This window comes from Neomonachus schauinslandi, chromosome 5 (assembly GCF_002201575.2).
Source record: "Neomonachus schauinslandi chromosome 5, ASM220157v2, whole genome shotgun sequence".
In the NCBI taxonomy this organism is placed as follows: domain Eukaryota; kingdom Metazoa; phylum Chordata; class Mammalia; order Carnivora; family Phocidae; genus Neomonachus; species Neomonachus schauinslandi.
Window position 1 is genome coordinate 54268457 of NC_058407.1, and position 15566 is coordinate 54284022.

Sequence of the window (15566 nt, forward strand, 5' to 3'; positions counted from 1 at the left end):
CCCTCCCCCTGTTCTCTCTCTCTCTCTCTCAAATAAATAAAAATCTTTAAAAAAAAAGGGATAATTTGTGGAAATTATTCTCAAAAACACTACAAGAATGCTGTTTTCTGAATAACTGCATATCCAAAAATGTATTTTACCCTCTTTTGAATGATGTTATAGCTAGGTAATTCATTTTTAAATTACTCGCCATTTCTTACAATAGTCTAATATTAGTTCACTTATTTTTGTTATTTTCAATATTGCACATCAAAAGACTGATGATTTTATAATTCTCTTTCCTGAGTATATTATATTGTGTCTATCTAGAAGCTTTGGCTTTTATTTTTATTGATCCTCTAATTCAACTATTTTGCTAGGGTATCATAATATCTAACATATATAATACTTGGTATGCACAGTGTTATAAAGGCTTTATATAAAGATCAATTTATTTGTTTAAAATGCTCCATCATCTAGACATAGCAATTCATTTTTTATAGATAAAAAATTGAGACACTGAGATCTTAAGTAATTTTCCAAAGCTCCTAAGTTAGTAAATGGCGGAAAAAGAAAGGTAAATCTGTTATTTATCAGGCTGTAGAGTCTGTGTTGCTTTACCACAGCAATACTCACTCACTCACCTGTGTTTCTTGATCCCCCTTCAAAAATGGTTTGCACTCATTTTTTGCCTATTTAAGTCCAGTGTGGGACCACTCAATCCCCAGGTGAGTCTGCCTGATGAGATCTACAGGTAGCTGTGGATTGGTAAGCAGTTGTAGAAGAGGATGAGTTCCCTTACTTCTCAAATTTTATAGAATTCAGCTTGGAAGCTCTGGCCTCTCGTTTGAGATTTAGAGGGGACAACACGTCTATATTCAGAAGTAAGAAAGGAGGAAGACTTGTCAGTACAAACTACACCTACCTCCAATTCTGTAGGCATTAGTAGAAACAATTAAGTAGGATGACATAAACAATTTAGCAGTGCCAGCGCAGCTCAATTCAAGGGCATAATCAAAGTCATCTAAGTAATTCTCCCAATAGAGGGATTAGTGGTTTACCCACCTGGCTCCATTCAGAATTTATATCTATATTCATGGAGCACCTGGAGCACAAACATGTAAATGTTTGACTCTTGGTTTTGGCTCAGATCATTTTCTCAGGATCCTCAGATCGAGCCCAGAGATGGCCTCCATGCTCAGCATGGAGTCTGCTTGTCCCTCTCCCTCTGCTCTTCCCCCTGCTCTTTCTCTTATTCTTTCTCTCTCTAGAATAAATAAATAAAGTCTTAAAAAAAATAATTTTTATCTATGTTCAATTTTGTTTTCCCCTCTCTGGCCTCTCTACCCTTTATACACACATTTGTACCCCAGACCAACATTTATCAACTAAAGAGTCAGCACTGTAGCACTATCATGGGTTGTTTTTTGTTTTTTGTTTTTTTTTCTTTTTTCCAGTTTCCACCACTGGCCTATCATAGTGTATATGCCTCCAGCAGAGTAAGGGAAGAGGGAGGATTTAGGTTTATGCATTCTTCCCAGAATCCCCCATCACTCATCAGTTTTGGGTCTAACAGCTTTGAATTCTCTAAATTTGGAGGGTATGTGCTATGGTGAGTGCTGTGAATTGTGTAAGGAACATTTTATTTTTAAAGTATGCTGGCTATAAAGACTAAGTCCCAAGCATTGTATTATACTTTTAAGAAGTAATATAGTTTTCCCATTAAAACAAAGTTACTCATTTTGTAAAAATTTACTGCAAATAGTAGCTATATAAATCCAAGGCAACAGAAAAGGTACAATCTCAAAATATGCTTTAGTTCTAGGTGTATAATATTTCCACTTGATTGGGGTGTTTTTGTTTTGTTTTGTTTTTACTTTCCTGTACTGTTTCTGAGGCGGCCCTATTCTTCCCTGGGGTAATTTTTAGCATAACAAGAAAAGAAAAATGTCCTTCCTCTACAAGCCCAAGGCCTGCTGTGCTTGATTATCTATCAGTCCCAAGAGCTTTAGTTCCTGAACCTCATTGGTGTGAGTCAGGTTTTTAGTCACTTTCAGGTAATCCTACTATGTGATCTGATATTTAGTAGTATTTTAAAGAGGAAACTATCCTTCCCTCAAAGAGAGCTACAGGCCTCACTTTCTGTTCCTTATCGAAGGATTTAAAATTTCTTTCTTCTTGCTTTGAGTATGTATTTTGGGTAGCAGGAGTCATTTTAGTATTTGGGTTTAACACAAAGCTCTCAAGAGCCTTCGACAGCAAGTGAACAATCGCTGTAATTCCAGCGGTTCTCCATACTGTTTGCCTCAATTCTTGTTCATGTTAAATGTGTTCCAGAACAAACACAACTGACCAGCACTGGAGACTAATTTTAATACAGAAGATAACAGATAAATTAATTTTTTCTCTACATTTAGTACTTCCAGTTATATTTTGACCTCAAAGTTTTCATCCGAGCAAGAAAAAAATTCACTCAATTTAGTTTCCCACTTTGAAGTTGTTTCTGGTGTTTACTCTCTGTCTGGTGTTTACTTACGACTATATCTAAATATTAGGGAGGTGTTCTATTTGAGTCAACATAGATTTAATGAATGTTTATTTGATTCTAGAAAAGCAAAGTAAAAAATGAGTGTTAACCTTGTCATTCGTGGGGGTGGGGATTTATCATTCAAAAAGGAGAGATAGATTAAACTTGCAAATTATATTATCAATTCACACATAAATCTTTATGTATTATAGAATATATGATGTTTTATATGTAAAACATAAAACATACATTTAATACACAACATAATATACAAATATTATATGATAGTGTATGTTGCATTTGTTACATATTTTATATATAAATATAGCAATGCTTGCGATTTGAAATAATATATAGGACTTTTAAAGAACAGATATACAGAGGGTAAGTGCTGGCCAACTATATATGGGAGAGCAGAGTAGAAAAACCAAAATCAGAGTTTTAATAAAATTTTTGAGGATGAATAGAGTTGCAGATGTGGGACAAGAATAAGGAGAACATTCCAAGAGAAGGAACAGTAAACTCAAGTCACTGACATGTGAAACAGCACCACCGTTATAGACTTGTGGTGTGACAGGGCTTAAAAACAGAGTCTAATTAAGTCTTCGAACAATCTGATGTTCCTGTTACACATTCCATGCAGGATCCATCCTGTGATTGAACCTGGACAAAACTGATGATTACTTAGGTCAGATCATTTCAGCTTACTAGTAGACCAGATATTTTTAAGGAAAATTTTTATGAAAAAAATTTTTTTTTGATAATGAATAAACTTTACTGAATGAAAACTACATTTAATTACTTCAAATTTACCTTAAGTACAAAGATCCATGCATCTGTTTTTAAATACTAAAATTTGGGACTTTTGTTATAAAGTCTTAATTTCCTCTCATGTGATGACAGGTGAAGTGAGTCAATCACCTAACCGAAGGATAGAATATAGTTTTCTTTTTTTTAAAGATTTATTTATTTATTTATTTATTTGAGAGAGAGAGAATGAGAGACAGAGAGCATGAGAGGGAGGAGGGTCAGAGGGAGAAGCAGACTCCCTGCCGAGCAGGGAGCCCGATGCGGGACTCGATCCCAGGACTCCAGGATCATGACCTGAGCCGAAGGCAGTCGCTTAACCAACTGAGCCACCCAGGCGCCCTAGAATATAGTTTTCTAACACAATAATAGAGACATCAACTAAAAATGCTTAATATGACTTTTGTCTGTTTTGTTGCAATTTTCTATTCTAAGACTTTATACTTTCATGTCTCCTTATCAGAGTTCACATTCTTAATTTTTCTCAGTGAATCTGTTCAAAGATGAGTTTAAGTTCACTGCACTGTTACATTCTTAAGTAGTACTGCTTATTCCCAAATCTTAAAATTTTGATTGCCTCTTTTATTAGTTACTTTAGGAACTAATTGTCTTCTTTGTGTGGTAATGTGGTAAGTGGACATCAAAGGATATCTTGGGAATAATCTACCTTGTACCGTGAGCTACTCCACATAAGTACACAACCTAAGCAAATACCTCTGATTCCAATGAGTATCCCTGGTTATCTATGGCTTGTTTCTCTATATAAACATAGGAGCTGCCAGGTGCTGCAGCTCTATTATTCCATATGAACTCTGTTTATATGGGCTTAACTGTCCATCTATTTTATTAGACAACCATGTGTTTCATCCACTGGCATAGTAATATTCTGCTTTTGTTTGGGGAAAAAACTACTTTTCTATTAGAATCCAAGTTGAAAGGATTCATTGGGCAGAAACGTAGAGAAGCCTTGATACTTCTACACAGAAGTACTATTAAATAACCAATTTGTCAACAGAAACTCAGGCAATTTTCTTACTTATTCAGTTCAGTTATATTATTGTTTCTTCAGCATTAGCACTGTCTTGGAAATATGTATTTGTTTACATACTGCGTCTCCTGTTCATTGAATGGGAAAATTGTTCAGTAGTTGCCAATACTGATGTATTATAGTGTAATATTAATATTCAAATTGCAAGGTGACTACAGTAATTAGACCAAATTACTAACTTTTGATTTTTTAAAAAAAAATAATATAGGTCTCTTAAATGCAATACAGTTACTAATGTTAATGCTGTAGTAGTTTAAAAAATAGCTTTGCTGTTGACCCCTCAGAAAAAAAGGAATGCATAAATCAACTTGGGATACCTTAAAATAGAGAAAGAGTAACTACTTTCAGGAGCACCGTGACATAGGGAAGGAACAAATGTAAGCAAAAAGACAGTTTATAAGCTCCAAGTAAGAGGCATCATTTATCCTATAGTAAAATAACCATGCTCATACTTAGGCATTTATCAACTAGTTTATCTATTATATGCCATATGTTCTTTAAAATAGAATGTGAGATTTTGGCCTGTGTAGAAGTGGGTGCATGTCCCTGCCACCATATTTTTTTATTACAAGATTGAGAGAGAAACAGGCACTTAAGATGCTCTGACTGATGGTGTCTCACATGATAGCTTTGTTTGAAGGTCATTTTTTACTGAATTTCTGACTTTTGTGTTTTGAATATTTGTTTCCTTATCTCATTATCATTTTGTTCTTTATAATGAAATTTGTAAATTTATCTAAATGCCTGTGCCCTGTAAATACCTATCCCGTTATTTTTCTCTACAACTGCTTGTATGTCAAGGGTTCCCAGAAAACATGTTATTATTGCACAGTAAAGTCTTATATTTTAGAATTATACCTTCAATTCAGAGTTAGAGAGCTTTTTTCCCTGTTCTGGCAGGGTAGCCGATTCAGGATGTCCGATAGAAAATTATAGCCATTCATCAATGAAGGCGAGGGAGTCATCTTTTATTGTAAAACCTTAGGCTTCTGGATGACTGTAAACTATCATAGACAGAATTACTCCCATTGTACTCCTTGGGGGCTTCTTGCTTCTCAGAAAAGAAAAACAGAGATAGTAAAGTTTGTTTGTTTCTTAACCACTGTCTACCTAAAGACTCCAAATATGCCCTTGCTTCAGACTTCTAGATTTTAGGCCCTTCTCTCGCAGAAAGTATTAAATTGTGGGATTCAAATTGGTATGACTTATAATGTGATCTAGTCTACTGTTGAAGCTACTGTGTCGTGTAGGCCCAGGGAAGGTATTAGTTTATGTATGGATGTGATGATTTTTTACTGGGAGACTAAACAGGCAAGACAGAGGGGTTTCTTTTTGCTTTTGTTCTTATATTATTATTATTATTTTTTCTTTTCTCAGTAGGTGAGCTCATATCACAGGGCAACTTATCTGGTTAGTGACCAGAAAACCAAAATGAACCACAGTTTCCTTCACTTGCAGCACAGGAGATACTCCCCATTTTCTATGAGAGCTCTGGTATGACAATCCAACCCTTTTATTCCATTAATTGGGCTGGTAAAATAACAGGTAGAGTTAATGGCTTTGCTAAGAATGATTGACACATTATTGCCTAGTATTCTACCCTTCTCACCATATTTCCCTTCCTCACCACAACTATTTTTATTCCCAAATTTTTGCAGGTCTAGATTTTTAGGACCTATAGGAACAAATACATTGTGCCATCATGAACTGAAGAGAAAGATCATTTATCAATCAATAAATAAGTAAATAGTAACTCATAATGAATTTAAAATTCTATGCCTAAAAAAGGGTATGTCCTCTTTTAAAGCAATTTTTAAAAATTTTGTGTAAAAACTAATTTTATTTCAGGTTAGACAATTCCTAAAATGAAAGGTTCACTAATTTTATTATTAAACTAAAGGAATATAAATGTTACTGCTAATAACAGTATCACCATATGTCATAAATGATACCTTAAATTTAATAGTCAAGTTTTTCCACTCCTGCACTCTAGAGCCACCAGGGAATAAAACAGTAAAATCAGGATGGGAGGGAAGGACAGTAAAGAGTAACAGCCTTATATGTATCTGACCAAGAAAACAAAACTTAAGCTAATTGCAACACAAGATTACTCAGAAATTCAATTAAGATAAATAGCATTCATGGATGTTATTTATCAAGAGATGACAGTTAACACACTTTTTCAGGTATTAGAAAACTTTCCACTGTGTATTTGGCCTGAGCCACACATATCAATTCAAGATGCGTTCTTCCCTATAGGTATTTTTCCGGTAAGAAAAACCTTTTTAAACACTTATTCAACAAATGTATATTATGTTTGAAGTACAGGACTCTCAACTAAGAGCAAAACAGACAACCATCCCCACCTTTAGAGAGTACATTCTAGAAGATGTAATAGTTATATTTTTTCATGTGTATGGACAATTGTGTAAGATAATGGATTTACTGTTTCATTTTGACTATGGAAAACAGATTATTATACATAAGGTGACTTTTTTCCTAGTTCAAATATGTTTCATTCCTATTTCTCTTTATTATTTATCACCATTTTAAGTAATATTATCTTTAAAAGCCTCTTGTATTCTTGTGGACTGTTTAAATTCTTTATGAAACAAGGTGAACTAAAATATACAAAAATCAGTGTGAGCAATATTCATGCCCCCAATTTGAGAATCAAACTAAATCAAACCTACTGAAAATTTAGACTTCTCATAATCTTAGGCATTAACATTTTGAAACTACACAAATATATATTTAAATCAAAGAGGCAGGATGATTCATGATAGAAAGCTCTATCACCATAGAAGTTAAGAGAACTGGGATTACTTATTTCTCTTTCACTGGTTTTATATATAATAATTTAAAGAGCATGCCCTGTCTAGATCACAAATTATAAAAACCTACTTTATCAAATGGAATGTATACTTTTTTTTGGAATGTATACATTTTATGTAACTTTTTAGTTTATTGCTCATATATGCTAATCAAGTAACAATTATTTTGCTCTCATTAGGTATCAGGATTTCCCCAAGTTTCTTCCAAACCTTGTTAACTTGTCTTTTACATTTAATTTTATTAATTATTATTACTATTGAGAGAGGAAGAGAGAGAGTGGAAGGAGGGGCAGAGGGAGAGGTAGAGAGGGAGAATCTTAAACAGGCTCTATGCCCAGCACAGAGCCTGATATGGGGTTCTATCTCATGACCTGAGATCATGACCTGAGCTGAAATCAAGAGTCAGATGCTTAACTGACTGAGCCACCCAGGTGCCCCTAATTTTATTAATTATTAACCAAAAGTAACCCTGTATGATAAATAGTATTATTACCCTCATAGGATAGATGAAGGAACTGGGGACAAGGAAAACTAAGTCACTTGAGCAAGTTACCACAGTCAGTAAGTGATGGTCCTTAGATTTGAACACAAACATCACAGCTGAAAGACTTAATCACCACAGAGCTACAATATTCATTCTGCATGGAATGTGAAAAAAAAAATATGTGTTAGTATATTTGTATGGAGATAAAAGTAAAAAAATGTTAAATGCAATAGGTGACAAATGGACATTAAAAAGTTTAGTCCAAGTGAAATTTAAAGCAGGAAGAAAACATCTCTTCAAGGGCCTTCAAGGAGTTGGGGTACAGAATGAATTTTCTCGGAAAGTTGAGCAATTAGTAAGGAAGCAATATTGTACAATCACAGATTTTAGAACTGGAAGATCTTTGAAAGACTATCTGTGGCCCTCCAAAGCTGCCCATACCCTTATTCCTGAAACCTGTGACTATATTATATTACTTGGCAAAAGGGACTCTGTAGATATGGTTAAGCATTTGGATCTTGAGATAGGGATATATCCTGGATTATCCAAGTGTGTCCAGTCTAATCTCATGAGCCCTTAAAATGAGAAAAATTTACACATATAGAGTCAGAGAGATGTGATAAAACAAGAAACAGTAGAGATTCAAAGCTTGAGATGAATTTGGGCAGCCTTTGCTAGATTTGAAGGTGGTGGAAGGAGGGCACAAGCTAAGGAATTTGGTGGAGAAGAGAGAATGGCATTTAACTGACAGCACACAAGGAAACAGGGACTTCAGGCTATAACAGCAAGGAACTGAATTCTGCCAATCATCTGAATGGACAAAGAAACAGATCTTCCCCTAGACCTTCCAGAAAGGAATGCAGACATCCAACACATTTGCTTTGACCCATGTCTGGCTTCTGACCTGCACAATTATAAAATAATAACTTTGCATCATTTTAAGCTCCTGAATTGGTGGTGATTTATTATGACAGTAATAGAAAACTGATACACCATCTGAAGAAAATCCCTTTACATAGGCAAATTATGTGTCCCTTCTATATGTAAGGAATTAGATATGTTCAGTGAGATTTTTACATATAACATAGCTGGAAAATGGCAGTTACATTTGAAAAATTCCAGAATGACAAGTATTCATCATGGTTTTTAAGATCCTTTGGAAAAGAGATTCCAAATTTGTATCACTAATATATTCTAGGAAATAAAATTCTTATTAGAAAAGCTTAAGTCTCAGTAAGAAGGATTTCAATTTTGTATAACTGAATTTTTCATAAAATTATAGAATGTTTGAGCTGGGGGTAAATTTGAAGATAATCATAATCAGCTCTGTAATTTTACATGAGGATGCTGAGGTATGGGAATTGTATATGTAAACTTTAGTTTTCCAATTTGAGGAAAGATTTTGGGAATAAGTTTTCACATTCAAAAACCTACTTTTCCTTATTGTCCGTATTTGTTTATGTTCTATTATCAGGTCATACAGAGAACTACAACACCAGCCCCATAAGTGGCTTCTCAGCCCATGAATCTATAGCCTGTTTAAAGAATCGAGTACTAAAGCAAAGTGTGAACCTGAATTCCACCAGAGAAAGCTATTGTAATGATTTATTATGAACATGATTCATTATATCATCACTAAGATGGGAACAACAACGTGTATTACAAGGGCTACATGACCTGCACTTCTCACACTATATTTTAGAAAACTTAAACCCAAATTGTGACAGGTATGTATAAAGAGAATCGATTTAAGCTCCCTTAAAAATGCAAATGCATTCATAACTTTAAGTCTGCACATATATTCCACCACTGACTTGGACTTCTAAACAGTTTCAATATTCATTCAAACTTTTATTAATGGAATTTCCATACTTATTTTATATAAGGGGTACAGTTTTGTTGTTGGATACATAAATGCATCCTCAGAAAAGTTACATATATGGGAGAAGAGCTTAGTAAATCATCTCTGACATATAATAAAATCTTTATAGAATAACAATGGAAAGACATGGTAATCAACATGCGTTTTTGGTCTTAGTTTTCCTCCTGTCACTGATAACAAATCCAAAACGTATTCTTTCCTCCAGCTTATACATGGAATGAGTACTCGGGAAAGTTAGGGCTTGGCATTCTAATTCCAGGTTTCTTGAAACTCATCATTATTCCCATTAATTAAGGTAGGTATTTGATATAAAACCAGATTGGAATCCAGCAGTAAATCACTTCCACACTCATAACTGCAATCCTTTTTGAGAGAATTGGGTCAAGAAAAGTTCTTAATGATAATTTAGGTTCAAAGTCCTTGGTGTTATGGTCAAAGTCACGATAAGTATGCCTCCTATTTGAGGCAGTATTTCTCTTTGAATAGAAAGGCATGTGTTTTTATTTTAAAATAATCATGGTGATTTATAGATGTGAATTATCTCTGCAAAAGAATTAGATAGTGACTTTATAGTGACACTGATGCTTCTTAAATTTTCTAAAGTAGGCCATAAATCAGATAATCTCACAGAAATTTTTAGTCCTTAGAACCACAATCTTATAAAAAATATACGATAGAACTTGTTTATTCCTCTACTACTATTATTTATTTGTATAGCCAACTAATTGTCAAAATGTTCTGAGACAGAGGGAGAGAGAGATAGGAAGGGAGAGAGAACGGTTTCTTTCAAAAGACTTAGATTATCATCTTTGTGATTGGTAAATGAATTCAAAAGGAAATTTGCAGGTGAGAAATTTTGATGTTGATAGTGATTGTGGTGCCGTTTAATAATGATGACAATGATTAGACAGCAGCAACAGCAGATATTATTCATGAAATGCCTGTGTTGGGCCAGGCTTTCCCACACTTTATCTCATGTAATAGAAAATTCAGCAATGGGAAAATATGGTATAAAGGAATTATATTGATTATGGGGATAAAACAAAGAAAATATCTAAATCTCATTTAAAAAGTGAGATAACACAAATGCTAAAAAATAATCCCTGAAGGAAAATATTAATATAAAACTACATTAGTTTTGTTTCTAAAACATCATTGGTGAAGAGGAAAAGAAAAAGTAAAATCATTTTAAATATTTTATCTAAAATGGAAGGTATCAGGCGTAATGCATTTTTTAAAGTAGTTTGGGAAATCATGGTTATAAAATTTCAGATTTTAATAATAGGAACACATGCATAATTTTCAAGGTATTACTAAAGAGACAAATCAGAGGAGGATGAAAAAAAGCAAAGAAGCACTAAAAGTAGATAAGATCAAGGTGCCTGGGTGGCACAGTCTGTTAAGGAATGACTGTTGGTTTCGGCTGGGGTCCTGATCTTAGAGTCGTGAGATAGAGTTCCATGCTGGGCTCCACGAAGAGCATGGACTCTGCTCCACGAAGAGCATGGACTCTGCTCCACGAAGAGCATGGACTCTGCTTAAGACCTTCTCTGCCACTCTGCCCCTCTCCCCGTGCTCTCTCTCTCTCTCTCTAAAATAAGTAAGCAAAAAAAAATTTTTTTTAAACAAAAGTTGCCAAGCTTTATTTAGGTTGTCCTGGTTACAGATAACATATCTAACCCTACATCCTGCCCAAGTTATGCAGCCCCCTGAGCAAGCTCAGCCACCCCTGCCCCCAGTCTCATTTCTTGTCCTCCTCCTTCTTGTCCTTCTTGCCATCCGTTGGCCTCAGAGGCCAGGGACCCCATGGCATTTTGAATAGCTTCATTGTTGGGATCCACGCCTAGAAGGCTCTCCAGCACACTCTGAAGGAACTCGGGGTCCTGCATCACATCATAATCATCCTCCTCCTGGCGGACTCAGATGTGTCCATGGCAGAACTGGCATCGATGTCAGCTGATTCTGCCTGGCCAAACTCTGCACCCTGCAGGGACATCTGCATGGCATAGGTGATCTGCTCCTCCTCGGTCATACTGCTTAGGTCAGGGAGCCCGGTGTGGCCAAACTCCTGCTGGCTGATGGTCATCTTCAGCAGAGCGTCGTCTGAGTCTTCAGCCCCAGCTGTAGCAATCCCTGCCTCAGCTGCAAAGGCTGCAGCTGCCTGCCAGGCCTCCTCCTCCTGTCGCTGCCGCTGCTCTTCCATAGAGACACGGAGGACCAGGGCCAGCTCAGGATCAGCACTGGGATCCACTCTGAATTCAAAGTCACTGGCACCAAGACCCAGCATGGCACCACCTTCACCAGCCAGAATTGGAGAACTGATGAGGGCGTTGGCCAAGCTGGGCCCAAGGGGCACTGTCACCAGATGAGAACTGGTTCCATCTTTGCCAGTCAGTGTGTTTACAAAGGATGTCAGCTTTTCTGTGTTCACCTCCTCTTCCCCAAAACTGATAATATCAACATTTACTTTTTCCTTCTTGAGACGTTTAGCCAGTTTCACCAGATCCTTCTCATTGTCCTCCACGGGGCTTCCCACAAAGGCAATGATGCGCATCTTGTGATTCTTGCCCTGTCGGTGCATCAGGGCCAGATGGGCCACACGAATGCCAGGGCAGAAGGTGATCTTGCCCCTGGGTTGGACAGTGTGGAGCTTGGAAAGAATGCAGCCGGTGTCAGGGGTGAGTGTGGTCAGCACTTCACAGTCATTGGCCAGTGTGATGAGGCCCACGTTGTTCTCAGGGTTGCTGCAGGTCTTAGAGTGACAGACTATGTTGACAGCGTCTTGTTGAGCCTGCAGCCAGGTGGGTAAGAAGTCCCCCATTCTGCATATACTCACTGTTGTCCATGTAAACCGTAGTGCTTTCCAACACCATCTTGCCACCTTCCTCCCTTCCCGACCGGTTCTTCCAGACTAAGTAAGCAAATCTTAAAAAAAAAAAAAAAAGTAGAAAGGAACTTCAGATGGAGCCTTGACAGAGTAGCAGGTTTTACATGTGTCCTGCCTTAAATAACGAGAAGCCAAGACAGTAAGCACATATGAAACACCTGTTCATCAGACATTAAACAACACTGGGCTGTGATGCTAGAGAGAAAGGAACTTCAGAAGGGACCTCCACATTCACCCTTGCTTTCTGTGGGGGTCACCACCCAAACTGTGACACAGGGATTAGAGCCTAAAGAATCTGCTTTATCTAGAAGATATGCAGGGGCTGGGGCTGCTGACTCTGCCAGAATTTGGAAGAAAGGAAATCAGTGATGAAGGAGTTGCACAGATAAGTAGATCTAGAGCACTGCACAGGGTCCCCTTCAAGGCTCTGAATGGATACCAACCTGTGTGTGCACCGTGACAAACTTGTGAGGCTGGGCAGAGAAGAGCAGTGAGAAGAATGCTTATTCTGGAGGTTATCACATTGTTGCGAGAATACAGACACATGAGTAGCCAACGTGGAGATACCTCATCAAACGCAGCATTCTACTGTAACCTGAGAAAGGTGTTTAGAAATAAGGCCTCTCTAGCCCTTAAGTAAAGAATAGACTTGACCCTGCCTAACAATGCTTGAAACCAAGGTTTGAGGGCATCAGACTGTCTGTTTGCCAGAACAGAACTTGATACAATTTAGAAGGATGCAACAGAATGAAAGTATAGTACCTGCCTTCTTCAGGATAGAATTAAAAGGACTAGACATTGCCACTTAGAAAGCAGATGTCAAAACAGACTCAGAGATACCCACTTGAAGATTCTATGGCAAACAGATGTGTGGACAATGTATCAAGTACCACTAGGAGAATTACAGTTCTCTCTCCTCTCTCTCCTTCTCTCTCTCTCTATGTATGTGTGTGTATGTATGTATGTATGTGTGTGTATATATATATATATATATGGTCAGCCATCCATACACACACATAGAAATGGTTTAAATATTTGTCAGTTACTCTGAAAGTTTTCTACTGCTTTTTATAACTGGCTATTCAAAATAAATAGATAACAACTTCTGCCTTTGTTGCTCTAAGGCCTAAATTCATAAATGGCCTGTGATATAGAAAACTTCTGAATTTTCTTATTTTAACCACTTTCTTTTTGGAATAATCAGAGGGCGATGTAATAAATAGTGATTTACCAAAAACCTAATAAGGCAGGTTTTGTTGTTTTGTTTTGTTTTTGTTTAGTCCTTTTGTGTCCTTCTGCTTCTCTGGCCATGACATTTTGTGATAAAAATTAAGTCCCCCTTATTATGTATTTTCATTTTCTCAGGTTATAGTTCACATTGATAATTAAATATAAAGATGTGATTATCCAAATTTATCCAACACAATGTAAGTGTCCTGGGAACTCTGACATACAGATGACAGGCATTGTGGAGAAAGGATATATGGCCCTTTTCAACTGACTCCGAAATTACACCTGTGCTTTTTAACTGGTCATTTCAAAGATGAGGGAAAATGGGGGAGGAGCCAGATGGCAGAGGAGTAGGAGACCTAAATTTCATCTGGTCCCAGGAATTCAGCTGGATAGGGATCAAACCATTCTAAACACCTACAAACTCAGCAGGAGATCAAAGAAAAAAATAGCAGCAACTCTCTGAACAGAAAAGCGACCACTTTCTGGAAGGTAGGACATGCAGAGAAGTGAATCCGAGGTGATATTCAGGAAGGTAGACTGCAGGGGAGGGGGCCTCTGTCAGCTGCAACCGGCAAGTGATAGAGCAGCAGAGCACAAAATCAGAACTTTTAGAACTTGGCTACACTGAGGGATGTCGCTCCAGTGGCTAAGCGGGGGGTGGAACCCTTGCTGGGACAGTGTGCTCTCAGGACCCTTGGGGTCACAGGAAGACTAGAGGTGCCTGAGTGCAGCAGAACTTCCAGGTATTGGATTGGGGAGACCGGCTGCAGAGACGGAGCCGAGGAGTGGGCTCTCAGCTCGGGGTTGCCATAAACCATGATCTGCGGCACAGCCGGGCCATGCTCCTCCAGCAGGGACCCAACAAGCCGCAGATCTGGGGAGACTCCCCTTCCTCTCCTGGGACGAGCGGCGTGGGACCAAGTCGGGTGCCAGAGATAGAAACACTTGGTCACAGGCCAGCTGAGCACGGAGTGCGGCTGGAGACTGGGGAGACGGAAGTGACTGCTTTTTTCTGTGGGCGCACTGGGGAGTGGGGCCCCGAGTTCTCAGCTCCTCCGGGGCAGAGATTGGGAGGCCATCATTTTCACTCTCGTCCTCCAAAGGTGTAGGGAAAGCTTGCAGGGAACAAAAGCTCCCGAGAGCAAACCCAAGCAGATTACTTAGCCCGGCCCCAGCAAGGGTGGGGCAATTCCGCCTCCGGCAAAGACATTTGGGAACCACGGCAACAGGCCCCTCCCCCAGCAAGAACAGCCAGCCAAGACCAAGTTTACTGATCAATGAGAACGGCAGAACTCCAGCGCTAGGGGAATACAGCACATAGAATTCATGGCTTTTTTCCTCATGCTGCTTTAGTCTTTCAAAGTTAATTTCTTAAATTTTCTTTATTATTCTCTTTTTCTATTTTTTTAGTTGAATTTTTTTTCTTTCCTTTTTCACCCAACATCTTATCAATTCCTTTTTTAAAAATCTTTTTTTAATTTTTCATTTTTACAGTCGTTATCTCTTCATTGTATTTAACCTTATTTTTTGTATATATATAAGTTTTTCTTTCTTTAAAATTTTAGGATACAGTTTCTTCTAAAAGACCAAAATAGACCCTAAATCTAGTGTATGATGTTGTCCTAGTCTCCCGCTTGATCACATTCTCTTTTTTTAAAAACTTTTTTCATTCTTTTTTTTTCAACCAACTTCTTATCAATTCCTTTTTTAAAATCCTTTTTAATTTTCATCTTTACAGTCATATTCCATCCCTTCATTGCATTTACCCTTATTTTTGTATATATATAAGTTTTTCTTTCTTTAAAATTTTGAGAGGCAATTTCTTCTAACAGACCAAAATACACCCAAAATCTAGTGTGTGGCTCTGTTATTTTCACCAGCCTGA

General features: G+C 37.4%; 1 pseudogene; it reads right to left on the reverse strand.

The window, feature by feature from the left end:
• Nucleotides 1-11302: 11302 nt before the first annotated feature.
• LOC110570595 lies at nucleotides 11303-12434 on the reverse strand (annotated as a pseudogene).
• Nucleotides 12435-15566: the final 3132 nt, after the last annotated feature.